Below are 15,595 nucleotides of genomic sequence, written 5' to 3' on the forward strand. Positions count from 1 at the left end.
GACAGCCAGCCAGCAGCCGGCCGAAAAAAAAGGAAAAGCAACAGTCATTTTGTGGGCATTAAAAGCTTTTCACAATTTCACTTGCCTTGGCGTAGGCCCCGTTTGAGTGTTTGGGCCACACGCATAATTTTCATTTAGTGCCCCTTTTGTGTACCCTTTTATTATGAGTATTTTCCCTTCTCTCTCTCTCTATCTCTCTCTCTCTCTCTCTCTCTCTCTCGGCTGCTGCTGCTGTGTGACCCTTACCAATATTGTTAATGGAGCCGATTGTAATGGCCCAACGGGGTATGTGGCTTTCGGGTCAGCGAGTGGGCGGCCATATGGGCGCATATGAAGGTGTTTTTATCTAAGCCTAGCCAGGCCATAAATTTAATAGCTAGTGCACTGTCATAGAGTGCTCTGCGCTTTGACCCAATAACCTTTGCCCTTGCTCAAACAACGAAAATTTAAAATTCACTTCAATTAGAACTTTTAGAGGAGAGTCCTGGGGTTTAAAATCTTAAACAATACGAGCGTGTCTATTTTTTATCGAGTTACTAGATCTAGATCTAAATCGCAAGTTAACCGACTCAAACAAACAACTGCGCCAGAATTTCAAATTCCTTTCTGTCAATTTGCTGAAAGACATCAAATATATAAATTTTCAAGTAATTCCAGCTCTTAACCTTGGCCACAAGCCCTTGACTGAATTGACTGAAAAGGCCTGTCTGAGCCACTCGCTTAACCTTCAAGCTGAGTCCTAGACAACATCTTTGCTCCTTAAGCAGTGAAGTAATAAAGCATTAGGCCTAAGCTCTCTTGCTTTGTTTCTCGGCTTGGCTCGTAATTTTAGTGCCCCATTTGTCTGGCTGAGCTCTTAACATTAAGTACAGAGCTCTTGAGCGCTAGGCGTCCCGCAGGAACCGAAACCCGTTCTTTCAGCTCACTCGAACCCTTGACTGACCTCTCACACATATGCGTATCCTTGAAGACGACACGACCCTTGAGTCGTGGCACCAAAGCAGTCCTTCAGTCATCTCCCGTCGTGTGCTCTAAATACACACCCATAATTACGAGCTCATCATATCGTGCGCATAGTTACGCTTGATCGTTTTTAAATTGCGAGCAACGCACTTCCGCCCAGAAACAGAAGCCGACCCGAGGCGGATTCAATGGGCGATGGCCCTGTGTGTCGGCACTTCAAGAAGTTGACATAATTATGCCAGCAGCAAGACACCATCGGGACGTTTATCGTTGATTGTTCGGGGTGCAGCCCGAAGGAGTCAGGGCAACCCTTAAGCCTATCGGATGCAGGCGGCTGAATCTATCTACAATATATCTTGCCACTTGGGGTGCCAATAGTAATGAACATTCCATTGCGACAGTTGTTACTTTTGTTGCTCAAGGAAATGGGCGGGACACGGCCCGATGACAGAGATTTGCATAGCTGTCAAATGGAACTACTCAAATTCCGCTCGTCGTACAGTTGGGTCATCTGAGTGAGCAAAGCGCAATCTGGAAAATCATTAGGTGCATTTTCCAATTGATTTCACGCGCTAACCACAAGAAACAGCAACAACAAAAAGGGAAAATACACAAAATAAAATAAAATAATACCAAAATGAAAACAAAGCAACTCTCAACCAAAATCAATAAGCAGCAAAAGGCAACAAAACAAACCGAGAGAAGAGGCAACCGCAGCACGAGCACGAGGCACATTGAGATTGCAAAGAGCCAGCCATGTAATGCCCATGCATACCAAGCCCGGACCCTAGCCGACCAGACCCCATCAGAGCAGACAATTGTTTCATTGTGACCAGCTTGTCACGTAGCTGCAGGGAAAGGCAGTTGCCTGGCTGTCTGGCTGCGTTTGTCGTCCGTTGTCTTCTGTCTCCTGTCTCTTGTCTCCTGTCGCATTGTTGCAAAATTGATGAGGCGCAATGGATTTGGTATGCCCGTGCCTCAGCTGAGACCCGTCGATGATGCCATCCCAGTTATGCCAGCCATCCAGTCAGTCAGCCATCCCTAGCCGATTGCCAAACGGCAGCGCCGACAGCAGCGACAGCGGCAGCGGCAGTGGCAGCAACAGCTACTGAAAGAATTAAGCAAAAATTATAGAGAATTGTGACGAATAATGTATGCCCTTATAAGGCGGCTTTAAGAAGGGAAGTGTGATATGAAATTTCGAAAAAAAATTGATATTTTACATGTGGCAGCTAGAAAGAGAGAGAGTGAGAGACCTGATAGTACTGAAAAATGAGAAAAAAGAGGCACAACACTATGACCTCTCTCTCCCTCCCCATCAATGTCTCTTTCTATCTCAATATTTCTCACTCTCACTTTCAATCTCACTCTCTCCCATTCTGTCTCTCATTGTCTATCTCTTTCCTCTCACCTCTCTCTATCGTATTATTTTATATATACATTTTAAAGGATTGCATTTAAGTGAATTTAATATAAATCTATTTGTTTTACATAGTAGAAAAAACTAAAATTGTAGAAAATATCCATCCAGCCACACTACATAATTCTATATTAACTGTACTCCAAATGTTACATATCTCATGCCATCACTCAGCTACCTTTATCTAAGGGTATGAAGTGACGAAAAACTTCGCATACAAAGTGAAAATTGCTTTTGGGCAGCATCTTTTTACGCCTGATTGGAACTCAAAAGTGTTTGGACTGCCGTCGAAACACAGGCGAGCAATGTCTGTGAAGTATTTGAAGTGTGTGATGTGTGTGTCCTTACCTAGGGGGTTTTCCTATTGATTTGGGAGAACTCTCCATCCCCCTCCCCCCCCACACACGCACATACAAACAGTCCTAATGGCCCTCTCACTCCACACACGGCAAATGCAAACAAAATGTGTCGAAGACAAAAAAAAAAAACATGCAAAACACCAAAAGTTGAATGATTTACGAGTGGTTGGCCAAGCACCACCAAAAAAAGGAAAGGATGGGCAGCAGCAAAATGCCGACAGGCTAGAGCCTGCAGGCTGCAGGATGCGTTTGTCAAGTGATTTGCATAAATGCTCATAAAATCATTTGGCTGGCCAATAGTTGTTGTCATGTTCAAAAGTTGTTCGTGTCCGTCCAGTCGCAAAGAAAAACACAGAGGCGCTTCCCCCGTTTGTTGCTGTGCCTCACATGGAGCGATTACAACAGCAGCAGCAACAACCATTTGCATGAATGTCAAGTTCAAAATGATTTACTGGCTATTTGGCAGCCTCCTCCCGCTGACCCGCTCCGAGGTAATTAATTGGCCAGCTGGAGCTGCGGCAGTGGCTGTAGACAGAAAGGGGCTTAGCCAGGGCTACAGCCAAAGACAAACAAAAAATGCGGCTGCTGTTGTTGTTGTTAGTTGTTGGCAAAAGCAGTAAGAGATAAAACAAGTGAATGTATTTTATAGTCATCCAAAAATACTCGCATATGCTGATTTTGGCCCTAATGAGCAACCACTTTGGCCAAACAGCAGCAGCTAAACACTCATTAGTGGCAAACACACGACCTATTGTTGCCAGCTCTCCTCCGAGAAAGTCTAACGAAATTTCGAATTGATTGCGGTCAGTTAAAACTAAATTTGTTCTTCTGATTGCAAATGGAAACAAGAAATGTAAATCGAACTAATTTTATAGTTCGATAAAATATGATAGATAAAACTGTTCAAGTAAAATAAATTGTTATGAAATTGTATTATAACTATATTTGTAAATATCAATTTATAATTTAATTTAAAATGAAATACTAACAAATACCTAAAATTTATAATATTTAATAAAGAACAAAATGTAGCAAAAATTAATATTATTATTATTATCTATTATTGTTGCTTCGAAATCCCATAAGTCAACAGTGAAATTAAAACCCTTCAAAAAGAAATTAATATTTAAAAATATTATATTTCAGAATTTAATTTTAGGTTTGCCTATAGTAAAAAATATATTGACAAACTTAAATGGATAAAAAAAAAATTAATAAAAAACCCATGGAATGTGGAATAAATTAAAGAAGTATTTCAAAATACCAAAACTCAACTCGGCAATCAAAACTCTTCAATCAAAGCTTCAAAACTACTTTTAAGATGAATGTCAGCAAAAATTGAAAAAGATAGATATAGGCACATGTGGAAATAGATATGTGAAAATAATATTTAAATACGTTAAGTTTGCGTGTTCAAATTTTTGGAACTTGCGCTTAATCAATGCATATTTCGTATGAATAACAAATATACTCATAGCTGTGGATACACTCCCAAATGATTAGTTAAATTAATCAATTGAGCAATTGAGCTTGGCTAGCAACAGAAATTGGCTTTTATAAATCAATAGGAATTATGTTACCCTAGAAGGATATTTAAGCCAAATATGGACAGAGCTAATGAAGACAATTGTTAAGCAGCTGTGCGCCCTCTGACGATGACAGCTTTGGCAGGCAGCTCAGCATTCGATACAATTGCAGCTCTAGATACGAATACAGATACAGATACAATTTAGTGCTCCTGCAGTCGATGAATGGAGCCCAAGTGCATAACCTCAAAGGCGCGGCAGCTACAAAAGCCCCGCATATCAATGACTAATAGCCAGGCCAAGGCCTCAGCTAGCAAAGAAGGGGAGGAAGGAGTAAGGCAACAATACGGTGGATAAGAACAGGACATCTGTCACTCAACTCATTCAACACATTCAGCCCATTCAAGCCATTCAATGCATTTAGCCTGTGACAGTCGCTGCACATGACTAATTATGGATTGCAGCTTGTCCATGACCGAACTGCTGCTGACTTGGACTTCAACTCCGTTCGAACTCCTTTTGGCCAGAGCTAATGATGCCTGACAGACGCTGACGCCGACAGCGACTATGACGCCGACGCGGTAGCGGAGCACCTTATAAGTTGACCAGGTAGCGTAAAATATTTGCCATCAAAATAGATACGAAACATGTACTCATAAGATACACAACGAACAACTGTAACCAGAACAGCAACAACAATGCTTGCCAAGTAAATTAACTTTTGTCGAGGCATATTTGTGCGCCAGGCTACCAATATCTGAGGGGGCCAATCTTATGGCCCGGCCATGTGACTCAGCAGCTGCATAAACAAATTGCAGTCAACATTCATAATTTCCTGTTTAAATTAAAAGTCGGCCAAAAAGAGATCAGCCAACCGCCGCTCGGCTAGTCACATAAACCATTTCCTAGTGACAAAAAATTACACTCAACAGCTAGCTGGCGAGCGAGCGAGATAGACATAGACAGCGATAGAGCTAGAGCTAGAGACAGAGACTGGCCCAAGACCACGCACAAAATCTCAAAGGCTGGCAATTAAATGTCGCCTTCAACAGCACACAGAAACCCGGTCGGTGCCCACAGCAGGCGATCTATCGATCCAACGATTCGAAGCCAACTATTTTCAAATATGCAATTTTCAATGTGCGTTTATTGATTTTATTATTAGCCACAAAAGCCAACGACGCAAATGTAAATCGATATCGATACGACGACCAAAAATTATGCATTTGATGCCAATTTGACGATTTGCCGATACGTTTTTATGACCTACACATTGGCAGCGACAAGAGAGGTAGATTAGCTATATGGTATTGTGTGTTGTAGGCTTAAATAGTTGTATGTATAAATATTTATAGATTTTATATGTGAAAAATTAATCTAAATAGATGAGTTAGTTGATAGAGTGCTTATTTGAAGTTATGAAAAGTACTATTTAAATAGCTTCAAAATATTAAATAAAATTAATGAATAAATACTGAAAACAATAAAATTAAAAAAGTAAAAATATTTATTAAATAAATATATAATATATACATACATAAATGTATATATAATATAATGATATTGTATAAAAGTATATTTTTAATTATATTATTTAATTATATTATGTATATACTTTTTGTGGTTTGTAAATAGATAATGTGAACCCTTTAAACATATTTTACATTATTATAATTTATTATATTAAAATATATTTCCTTATACTCCGTTTTTCTTGTTTTATTTCTCTCTTCTATTTAGTAGCTATTCAATCTATATAAAATAATATAATAAAAATACATTTGTTCCATTCTTACTTTACCAAGATGTAAATACTTTGTCCTCCTTCTGTCTCTTATCCTCGCTCTACCCGTCTCTCTCTCTCTCTCTCTCTTGCTGTCTCTCTATTACCCATTCCAGCTTAAAATTCTATTAAATAACTTCATCTACACCAAATTAGGTATTGCAATAGCAATAGCAAGCACCTCACATTTCTCAAATTCCTTATCAGCTGTGCATTTCTGGTATTTAGAGTATTTATTGTGCGGCAGTGCACCAACTGATTACCATCTGGTTTATGGCCAACTGAAGCGGCTGCCATCGTCTTGGCCATGCCGCCGACGCCAAAGGCGAGCGGTAAACAGATTCATGCCGTCTGCCAGGCAGCCCGCTTCAGCCCGTCTGCATGGCCATTCCTTTTGACAATATTCATACTTCTACTGCTGCTGCTGCTGCTGTAGCTGACTTGCTTTATAATTATGGTTCGTTAACCTGTTTTTGATTTTTGTTTCTTTTGGTTTTCGGCCAGTCAACGCCGATCAACGTCAACGTCAAACTGGCAACTGGAAAGAAAACTGGGCAACGACTACGACAACGATTGAGGAGGGGTAGAGGTAGACTGGGAGCTGGGAACTGGCGGCCACATATGAATGTCGTTTATCATAATCTTATCAACAATTCACATTCAATTATAAATCAATCAAAATTGCACCATTTTCATTTATTTCATTTGTTATTTGTTGTTTCGCCGACACGGGCACGCACTGGATTATTGAAATCGCGGCTTGGATTGGATTGAGTTGGGGCCACAGTTATGCGAAGCTGTCGATTGATATATTGCGCCCACTTGGAGCTCCCACGTTTAAGTCTAATGAAGGCATACATCGAGAGCAAAACCATTTAAATTGTTTTGCATGTACTGATCGATTGTAAAACTTCATACAAATACATATATACATACATACATATATCCATATACAATATATATATAGATAGTTGTGGTTATTTATGGGCTGTTCGGCATTCTGGCATTCTGGCATTCTGGCTGATTGGGTCAGCTTGTCCCGCGCGCTTTGGTGCGTAAATTTATCTCTCAATTGCAAATCGTAATTTGCAACCCCCCGCGGCTCAGTATTGAACCCTCCGCAAGCCTTAATCAGGAGCAGATACACACACACACACACACACACACACTCTGATTGCAATCAAGTAGCGCTCAGCTCTATTATCTCTGCGGTTGCTTTTTACTTATCTCTGGCAAATCTCTGCCAAACTTAATGCTTCATTAATTTAGATTCTATGTGCCATGGCACACACTTTCAATTAGAAACCGTTCGCTCGGCCGTCCGCCACATACGAATCGAATGGCCTCACATATCCAAACGAATCTCTGCATATTCGCACACGTGTCTGGCATATGAATAATGCAGTTTGCATTTTGCAAAAATTTGTCGAGAACAGATGACAGTCGAAAGTACTAGAGATATATTAAAATACTAGGAAAAGCAATTCCCTTTGGACTTTGTTACGTCAATAACTTTAATACATCTTCTACATGTGAGTGCTGAAAAGGGGTAAGACGGCAGTGGATTGAGATAGAATATTAAAGTAGTTTAGAGACAGCTGAGGACTACTGTCCATCATAAGTACTAGTGTTGGTTAACCCTTGTTATTTAGTTACAAACGGACTGACGGTGCATAAATCGCCCTTACCTACCTCAAGTGAATTCGATGGAATATTCAAGCAGTTTAAAGATAGCTGAGCACTAATGTTTAGATGGAAGGAGATGGCAAGACTCCACAATACATATTAATTAATGCTGGTTAACTCCGGCTATTCAGTTACCAATTGACGGTGCATAAATCGCCCTTACCTAGCTCAGCCTAAGCCTATTGAATTCATAAATCTACATATTTACCCAGCCATCCGGGATATAGTACATATCTGCTCACTATTGTTTGGAATCGGTGAACAGATTCTGTTCGAAACTTAACTAAAATTCAAACGGATTTGCAATTTCTAGTCGTCCTCTATTATTATTTAGATATTTACATTCTTAACCAGTTCGCTTGACAAATTATTAGAGGCAATGCCTGAATGCCTGTGTCGCATAGAGGTTTCGATACTGCCGCCTCATCTTGCAGCGACGAGAATTGGGCCTTGACTTAGTTTGAAGACAAATACAATGAGCAAAATGCTGAAATGCTGAGCAATGAGCAACACACCTGAGCACACCTGAGCACACCTAGGCACACCTTTTAATTAATTAGCAACAAGTAAAGAAATACAAAATTGTTGCTAGGCATTTGCTACCGTAGTCAAAATTAAATGTCATTAATTTATTTGAATTCAAGCAGAGCTCACTTGATGAGTGTGCGTGTGTCGGTGTGTGTGTGTGTGTGTGTGTCTGTGTGCGTGTAGGTAGCTTTAAAACTCTGAGCGTAATTAACTGAAGATGGCGCTCGGTCCCAAAACTCTGTAATAGAATATGTTGGCGTTGCGATAACAACGAGCAACAACAAATACAACAACAACAGCCAGAACCACGAAAAACAACTACAACAAAAGCTACTCCTCAAGGCTAAGTAAAATGAACTCGAATGAACTTTCGATTGAGGCAGGTCTTCAGATGAAGATAGAGCACAAAATCTAAACGAAATTTCATTTGCATATGCATATGCGTGGGTTGCCCAATTTACGGTTTACGTAACGATTTAGAACAACATTGGGGAAATGTACGAAATCTACGAACTGTTATCGTATGCAAAGTAGGAAGTGAGTGAGCAAATTATGCAATTGAAGCTTGATTTGTTGAGCGCGGCATCACGAACTGTTTGCATTTCTTTGCAGCTCTCCACTGAAATGCTAATCAGAGCAAAGTGTTTTTCTTTTTGAGTAGTTACTCTTCGCAAAAGTTACGCAAAATTATTGAATTGCCTAATTGAATAAATTTGTTTGCTTGAGTAATTTAACTTTGAGTAAGGCTTCAGTGCGAATAGCTTTTTGCAAATTGCTTAGTCTTTAAAATGTTGCCAAAAATATATTTGTTTTTCATTTGACTTAGTTTAAACTTTAAATATTTCGAAGAATTTTTAAATTTAGCTAAGCATCAAGTATTTTAAAATGTTCTGTTTTTTTTTTTTTTAAGTAATTGACATTGAAAAACTTTACCATATAAGCTTGAGAACGGCTTTAGGTATACTAAAATTATATTTATAAAATATTGTTTTATTTGCTTTATTTAAGCTTATGCCTCAATCTTCTCAAGTGTATAAAAATATTAAAATTATAATTTTGTTTGCCATATTTTAGTTTTCATTTAAATTTGAATGGACTAAAATTAATTTCAATATTTTCTTCAATCTATTTTCATTTATCATACATATATGTATATTACATTGGGTACCCTTAGGGTACCCAAAAAATAGTTTTTACATTATTTTTCCATAAAAACGCTGAGGGGTGTAACGCAGCTCATTAGGCATATTCATAGAAAAAATGTATATGAAATTTATGAAATATTTTTATATAGAATTTTTTTTTCATATGATTTTGCATAAAAAATGCATTTGAAGAGGCTCCTGCCGCGAGGGGTCAGCTGTACCACCCCGCCAGGAGCAACAGCAGTAGCAGCAGCAGCAGCAGCAGCAACGGGGGTAACAGCAACAACAACAACAACAATAATGGCCAAAATTTAATAGAGCAAAATGAAATCAGAGTAAGTATTCAGTCGAGTCTGAGATATACAACATGATTTAATTTGATTTTATTTTTTTTATGATATTTGTGACAGAAAATTTTATGCATTTTCCAACTAATTTACTGCCATGGATTGCCGGATTGTCCTTTATGCTGAAACTGGAGCAACAGCAGCTGGTGCAAGTTCAACTAATTGCATTTAATTACGCCAAGTTGTAAACCGAAGACGAGGCAACGACACACACACACACACACACACACACGTAGACATAAAATCCCATCCTGTATGTCACAACAAAAAAGGAGTATGCGAACGACTGTGTTTTCGGGTCGTTCGGTCAATGATTTTTATGGCACGAGCATTTTTACGAGCAATTATGCAGCATGGAGCAACGCCAGGCTGAGCGCACGGGCAGGATGGGCAGCTGCTTGGGAGGCGTGTCCCTGACACGCTTCGGCAACGTGCAACATTGAAGCGTAGCGCGGCGTTGCAAATGCAGCCTGATGGATTACAACATCCCTCCCTCTCTCTCGCTCCCTCTTTCTCTAGCTCTCCTTCGCTCTGGGACACCCCTTTTGCCTTACTTCTGATTTGTGACAAATTGTCTGTGACATGCGTGGCAGGACTAGAACTACGCATTGCGACTGCGCAGCCGCCACAAAGCAGTGTCTGCCGCGCCACTTGAAAGTGTCGCGACGCTGGCACAACAACACATTCGTCATTCGTAGACGATTGACAACAACAACAGAGGCAACACCTTTTGAGAGGCGTGCGCCGCTATCTGTCAACTGTCATTAGTGCTATCTGTCGAGCTGACAGGCGGACGTGCATGACGGACCGACGGCAGATTGAATGCTGCTGCTCTAGCTGCTTCCCGTTCGGTGCCCTTGCCCCTGGCCAAAGCCTAACCCAGTTGCATAGTTTAAAGTAGTTTTTACTCTTCTCAGCAGTTGAGAGCGAAAGTCGCGTTGCGCTGGGCGAGGCAACCAACTGACACATCATTGAAACATCAGACATCTAACGTATGTCCCCCTCGCTCTCTCCCTCCCTCATTCCCTCTCACTCGGTACAGTTGCTAAACAATGAGCTATAAATGAGCAGCTCAATGTGATGAAGCACTTAGCATAGCCATAAAACAATCTGGGGAATACCTGCTGTACATGCACAGACTTGCAAAAAAAAAAAAAAAACTAGCGAAAACTGACGACGACGTCTAATTCATAAACATCATAAGCTGCACAAGCAACTTAATCATCATTACGATCGTCATAATAGGCATTAGCCAAATAAGCGCGCTACCGTAAGTCGGTCAAAAACGTAGCCACTAACATGTGGGATGAGTCGTAAATCATAATTTTAAACAAAAACACGCAAAAATATTTATGAATATAATGGTCATAATATACATATGTATATGTATGGCTGGGGCTGCCACCGCCAAATGCCATGGGCAGGTGACAATGTCCACGAAACAAAACACGTGACCTTCAGCCATTGATCAGAGCTCCAAGATTATTAAAAGTGTTAAAAACATATTTACATAATTTTCACATTAATAGCTTTCAGTTTTAATCTGTTTTACTTTAGCATTTTGAGTCTTAAGCGTTTTCTTGGTATAAGATTTGATTTTTTTTATACCCTGAACCATGAAAATGGGAACTCAGGTGGGTATAATGTTTTGTTAAGTTTTCGGCATAAATCATCGCAACCCACAAGTATATATTTCTTGATCACACGACACTGAGTCGATATAGCCCTCTCCGTCTGTCCGTCCGTCCGTCCGTCCGTCCGTCCGTCCGTCCGTCTGTCCGTATGAACGCCGAGATCTCAGAAGATATAAAAGCTAGAGAGCTGAAATTTTGTATGCATACTCGTGTATACCATACGCAGTACGAGTTTGCTTTATTTTTTCGATAACTCATCCGATAACTTTTTTATCGAGAATAATCGAAAAATTGATTTTGTTTTTTGAGCCTCATCGGAGTACTATTAGATGTAGAGACTTCAGATTTACTGTGTATATATATATGTAGAATACAAACATTTTGTAATCAACAGATTTTGGATGCCACGCCCCCTTCGCCCCCAATTTGTAAAAAACGTATTTCAAGTACTAGAGACGTGTGCTTTGGAATGTACACACATTTTGACCATATAATTACGCCCTGAAAATTTCATTAAGATCGTATGCTTACAAACGAAGTTATTCACCAAGTAAATTCTCATACTGTTGTCCACACTACAGCGCAGCCCAAGCGCAGTCGCTGCTTACTGCGCAGTTAGTAGAGCGCGGGCGCGTGAGGGTGGATGCATGTAAATGTATGTGTGCGTGCATAAAAGAAGTGCAGAATGATAAGAATATCAGCTTGGAGGGTTCAGGGTATCTCCTAGTCGAGCAGTCTCGACTAGAGTCTTCTTACTTGTTTTTTTTTCATTTTTGGTTTATTAAGTTTTTAACATCAAAATTTGCTTGCTAAAGGGTATAATTAAGATGCATATCTCGCTTGATTGTATTGAAAATCTTTGAGATATACAGATTAGAAGCGTTAAGAGAGGCTATTGGGCTTTAAGTTACGAGGTGTGCTCAAAATGTATAGCGAATTGTGAACTTGTGAGTTTTGTGTATGTTAAATTAGGATATTTGTAGAGAAATATTTGATCTCGGGTTAAACAATCAATGAGAAACTGCTCTAAATTTATTTATATATATATTAATGTATATTTATAACTATATATTTTTTATATTTATATTGATCAATATTATTATAATTTTTTGCCTATATATATTTTTTAAAATTTATATTTACATTATTAATATTTAAGTATTTTTTTTTTTTTAAATTTTTTTTAGAATTCCAAATTGAGCAAAGAATTAGGGATTCGATTCTGACATCTATACAGAAATATAATACCTAATATTAATATTAAGTCTATATACTAGCTACAGAGCATATTACACTCTGAATGCCACTCTCTCTCTTCATCTTCTTAACAACTCCCGTTCCCCTCACAACCATACACACACACACACACACACACATGCAATACAATCTTTTCTCTCCGCTCTGGTTTTATCTCTGCATGAGCCGAGCGTGCACGCCCCAAGCAAAACAAATATAATTTCACAAAGTAAATATGAAATTATGAGTGCCCATCAGGCTTCTGGTTTCGATTTCACAGCCGCAGCAACGCAGATGGATAATAAAAAACGCGGCACATTTTCAATAAGGTAAATAAATCAATCAGCAAAAATTAAGCGTTGCTTTCGTTATCAACATGCCCGACTAACCGACTAGCCCGATAATAAACCTTTCTCCACCCTTTACCCAACATAAAAATGCCAACAAAAAAAAAAAGGAACGCAAAAAAAGGTAAAAAGGGTTACAAAAAACAGCAACATTATATATATAAAGCCAGTTCTTGTTTTTTCAGGTATCACAAAATTAATTAAAGACGCGCGCTGAGTGTATGAAAAAAAAGAGAGAATCAAAAATAAAAGTGAAAGTTCAATGGGATGCGATTCGAATGAAAATAAAGCAATTCCAATGAGAGGCCCGAAATTTTGGCGTGAAAAACATTACGAAAATGCGTGAAAATCGCAAGCATTGACTGATGCAAAGGCTTAGACACGCTTCAGCTGAGAGAGGGAGTGAGGCAGCGGGGCCCAGGGGTTGCATCGCTAGGATCTAGGCAGCTGGTTAGACATGTTGCCCAAACTCTAGCCGCATTATAAAGCGATTACGCTGTCTGCGCCAATGTGAAAGGAGACCAACCTTAGAGAGTGACCAAGCGTTGGGCCACAAAATTGAAAATCCTGTTTGCTGGCTGGCATGTCAAAAACATTCCGCCTGCTCACACGCCCACCCGCCCTTCCAGCAGCAGCAGCAGTAGCAGCAGCACACAAAGGGCATGCAATTAGGGCGAGCGAGCGAGGGAGGGAGGGAGGCAGCGAGGGCCACACAGGTCCCTGCTCGCTGATTGCAGACCTATTGTGTGCGATGGGATAGCTTCTCATTTTAATCCTGGGCCATTGTGTGCACTAATTTTGTTGTTTGTATGCATTTATGAATCAATAGAGCTGCAACTGCCAACTGGGAATTGTTCGAGCGAGTTCGTAATGAAGTTGTCAGCGACGCCTGCGATCATTTAAATATTTCAGCAAATCACCAATCGCTGACGTTATTTAAGCCCAAATTGACCTAAAAAGCACGCACAGTGCGAGCCATGTGAACAGAATACAAGGCGTCGACACTCTCAGCAGATGCGAAGCTTTGGAGTGTGGCAAAGACACCCAGACAGAGAGCGGAAGAGAGAAGGAGAGCGTGAGGGAAAGAGAGAGCTAGCTGTGGGCACAGGGTGCTCCATGTTGCATTGGCATCTGCATCGAGTATTAGAGAGTTGTTACTAATTCGTTGCGCCGCAAGTTAAATGCGCTTTAAAAAACATATTTATTACAAATTTCCCATGATTTTCACGCATATTCATAATATCTTTTGCCTGCTTGGGTTCGCCTTACAGCTTCATGTCAAAGTGCATATGAATTACAATGAAGTTAAATTGCGTTGCCCTTGACTGTAATTTAATATTAAATATGTATAAATCAAAAACAGTTATATGATAATAAAAGGTTTATCCTCTAAAAACAGTTTATCAACAAATTGAAATAAATTAAATGTTTAACCTTAATATAAATATTTTTTTTTTAAATTTATTTTTAACCCATATTTATTATTTATTTATATACAAAATAAATATAAAATACAAATAATTAAATATATCTAATTATAATATATTTAAACATATGTAATTATATATATAATTATATTATATAATTATATTACTATAAAAAAAATGTAAAAATTAAAATTAATTGCTTATTTATAATAATTTAAAAATAGTTACAGATTTATAAAGTCAAGCATTTCTAGTACTCAATTTACTCTACCATATATTTTTCATCTCCTATCCTCTATCATATCTCTTTCACTTTCCAGCCTATCATTCCCCTCCATCGATTCAGCGTACCCAATCATATGCTATTGCCTGGCAGAACTCACAGTTTGATTGGGATGCATGCAAAATGTTCGTCTTGTTCAAATTTGCACTTTGCGAATCGTGAATCGACCCATATACGAGACGACGTGAATGCTGGAGCTGCTCAAGTGGAAATTGCTTGGCTCACAGTCTTTATCCCTCTCTCTACCCCTTTCTGTCTCTCTAAGCATCGACTTCGACTTCGCCTTGGTCTTTGGCAATCAATCAATTCAAGTGGCAGAGGCCTCCTCCGAGCGGCGCATATTGGGAAAATTATGAAATTCTGTGAGGCGGACATCCTGCAGTGAAAACGAGCAATCAGTTGTGCAGAGAAGGTAGTCATTGCCAATTATGTCATGCTGGCATACACACAAACACACACACACACAGATGCAAACACAATAAGACACGCGCCGAGCTGTAATCAAAACTGGTTACCTTGACATTGCCCCTTGCAACGGCTGCAAATCGCAATTATGCCTCCGCTTCATGCACTGACCGACTGACTGATTGACTGACTGACTGACTGACTGGCTGACTGACTGGCTGACTAAGAGTTTGCCCAAGTCTGGTTGCTTCAATTGGGTCAGGGGGGCCATCTAATGGCCACATTAAATTGGATTAACACATTGCCAATGCACGGCGACGCCACCTAGCGGCCAGCAGCGGCAACAACAACTAGCAATTTGCCGTAATTAAATCCAGACTCAGACTCAACGGCCATCCAGGTCTTGCCTTGCACTTAAATGGCGCATTTAATGGTGTAATATCATTTGTGCGCATTGCGCTTTTAATTTCTATTTATGTCTCTTTGGCAATTTCTCTTAATTGCAA

Source organism: Drosophila navojoa, chromosome 3 (genome assembly GCF_054131105.1).
Source record: "Drosophila navojoa isolate 15081-1374.11 chromosome 3, UAZ_NAV_1.0, whole genome shotgun sequence".
NCBI lineage: Eukaryota > Metazoa > Arthropoda > Insecta > Diptera > Drosophilidae > Drosophila > Drosophila navojoa.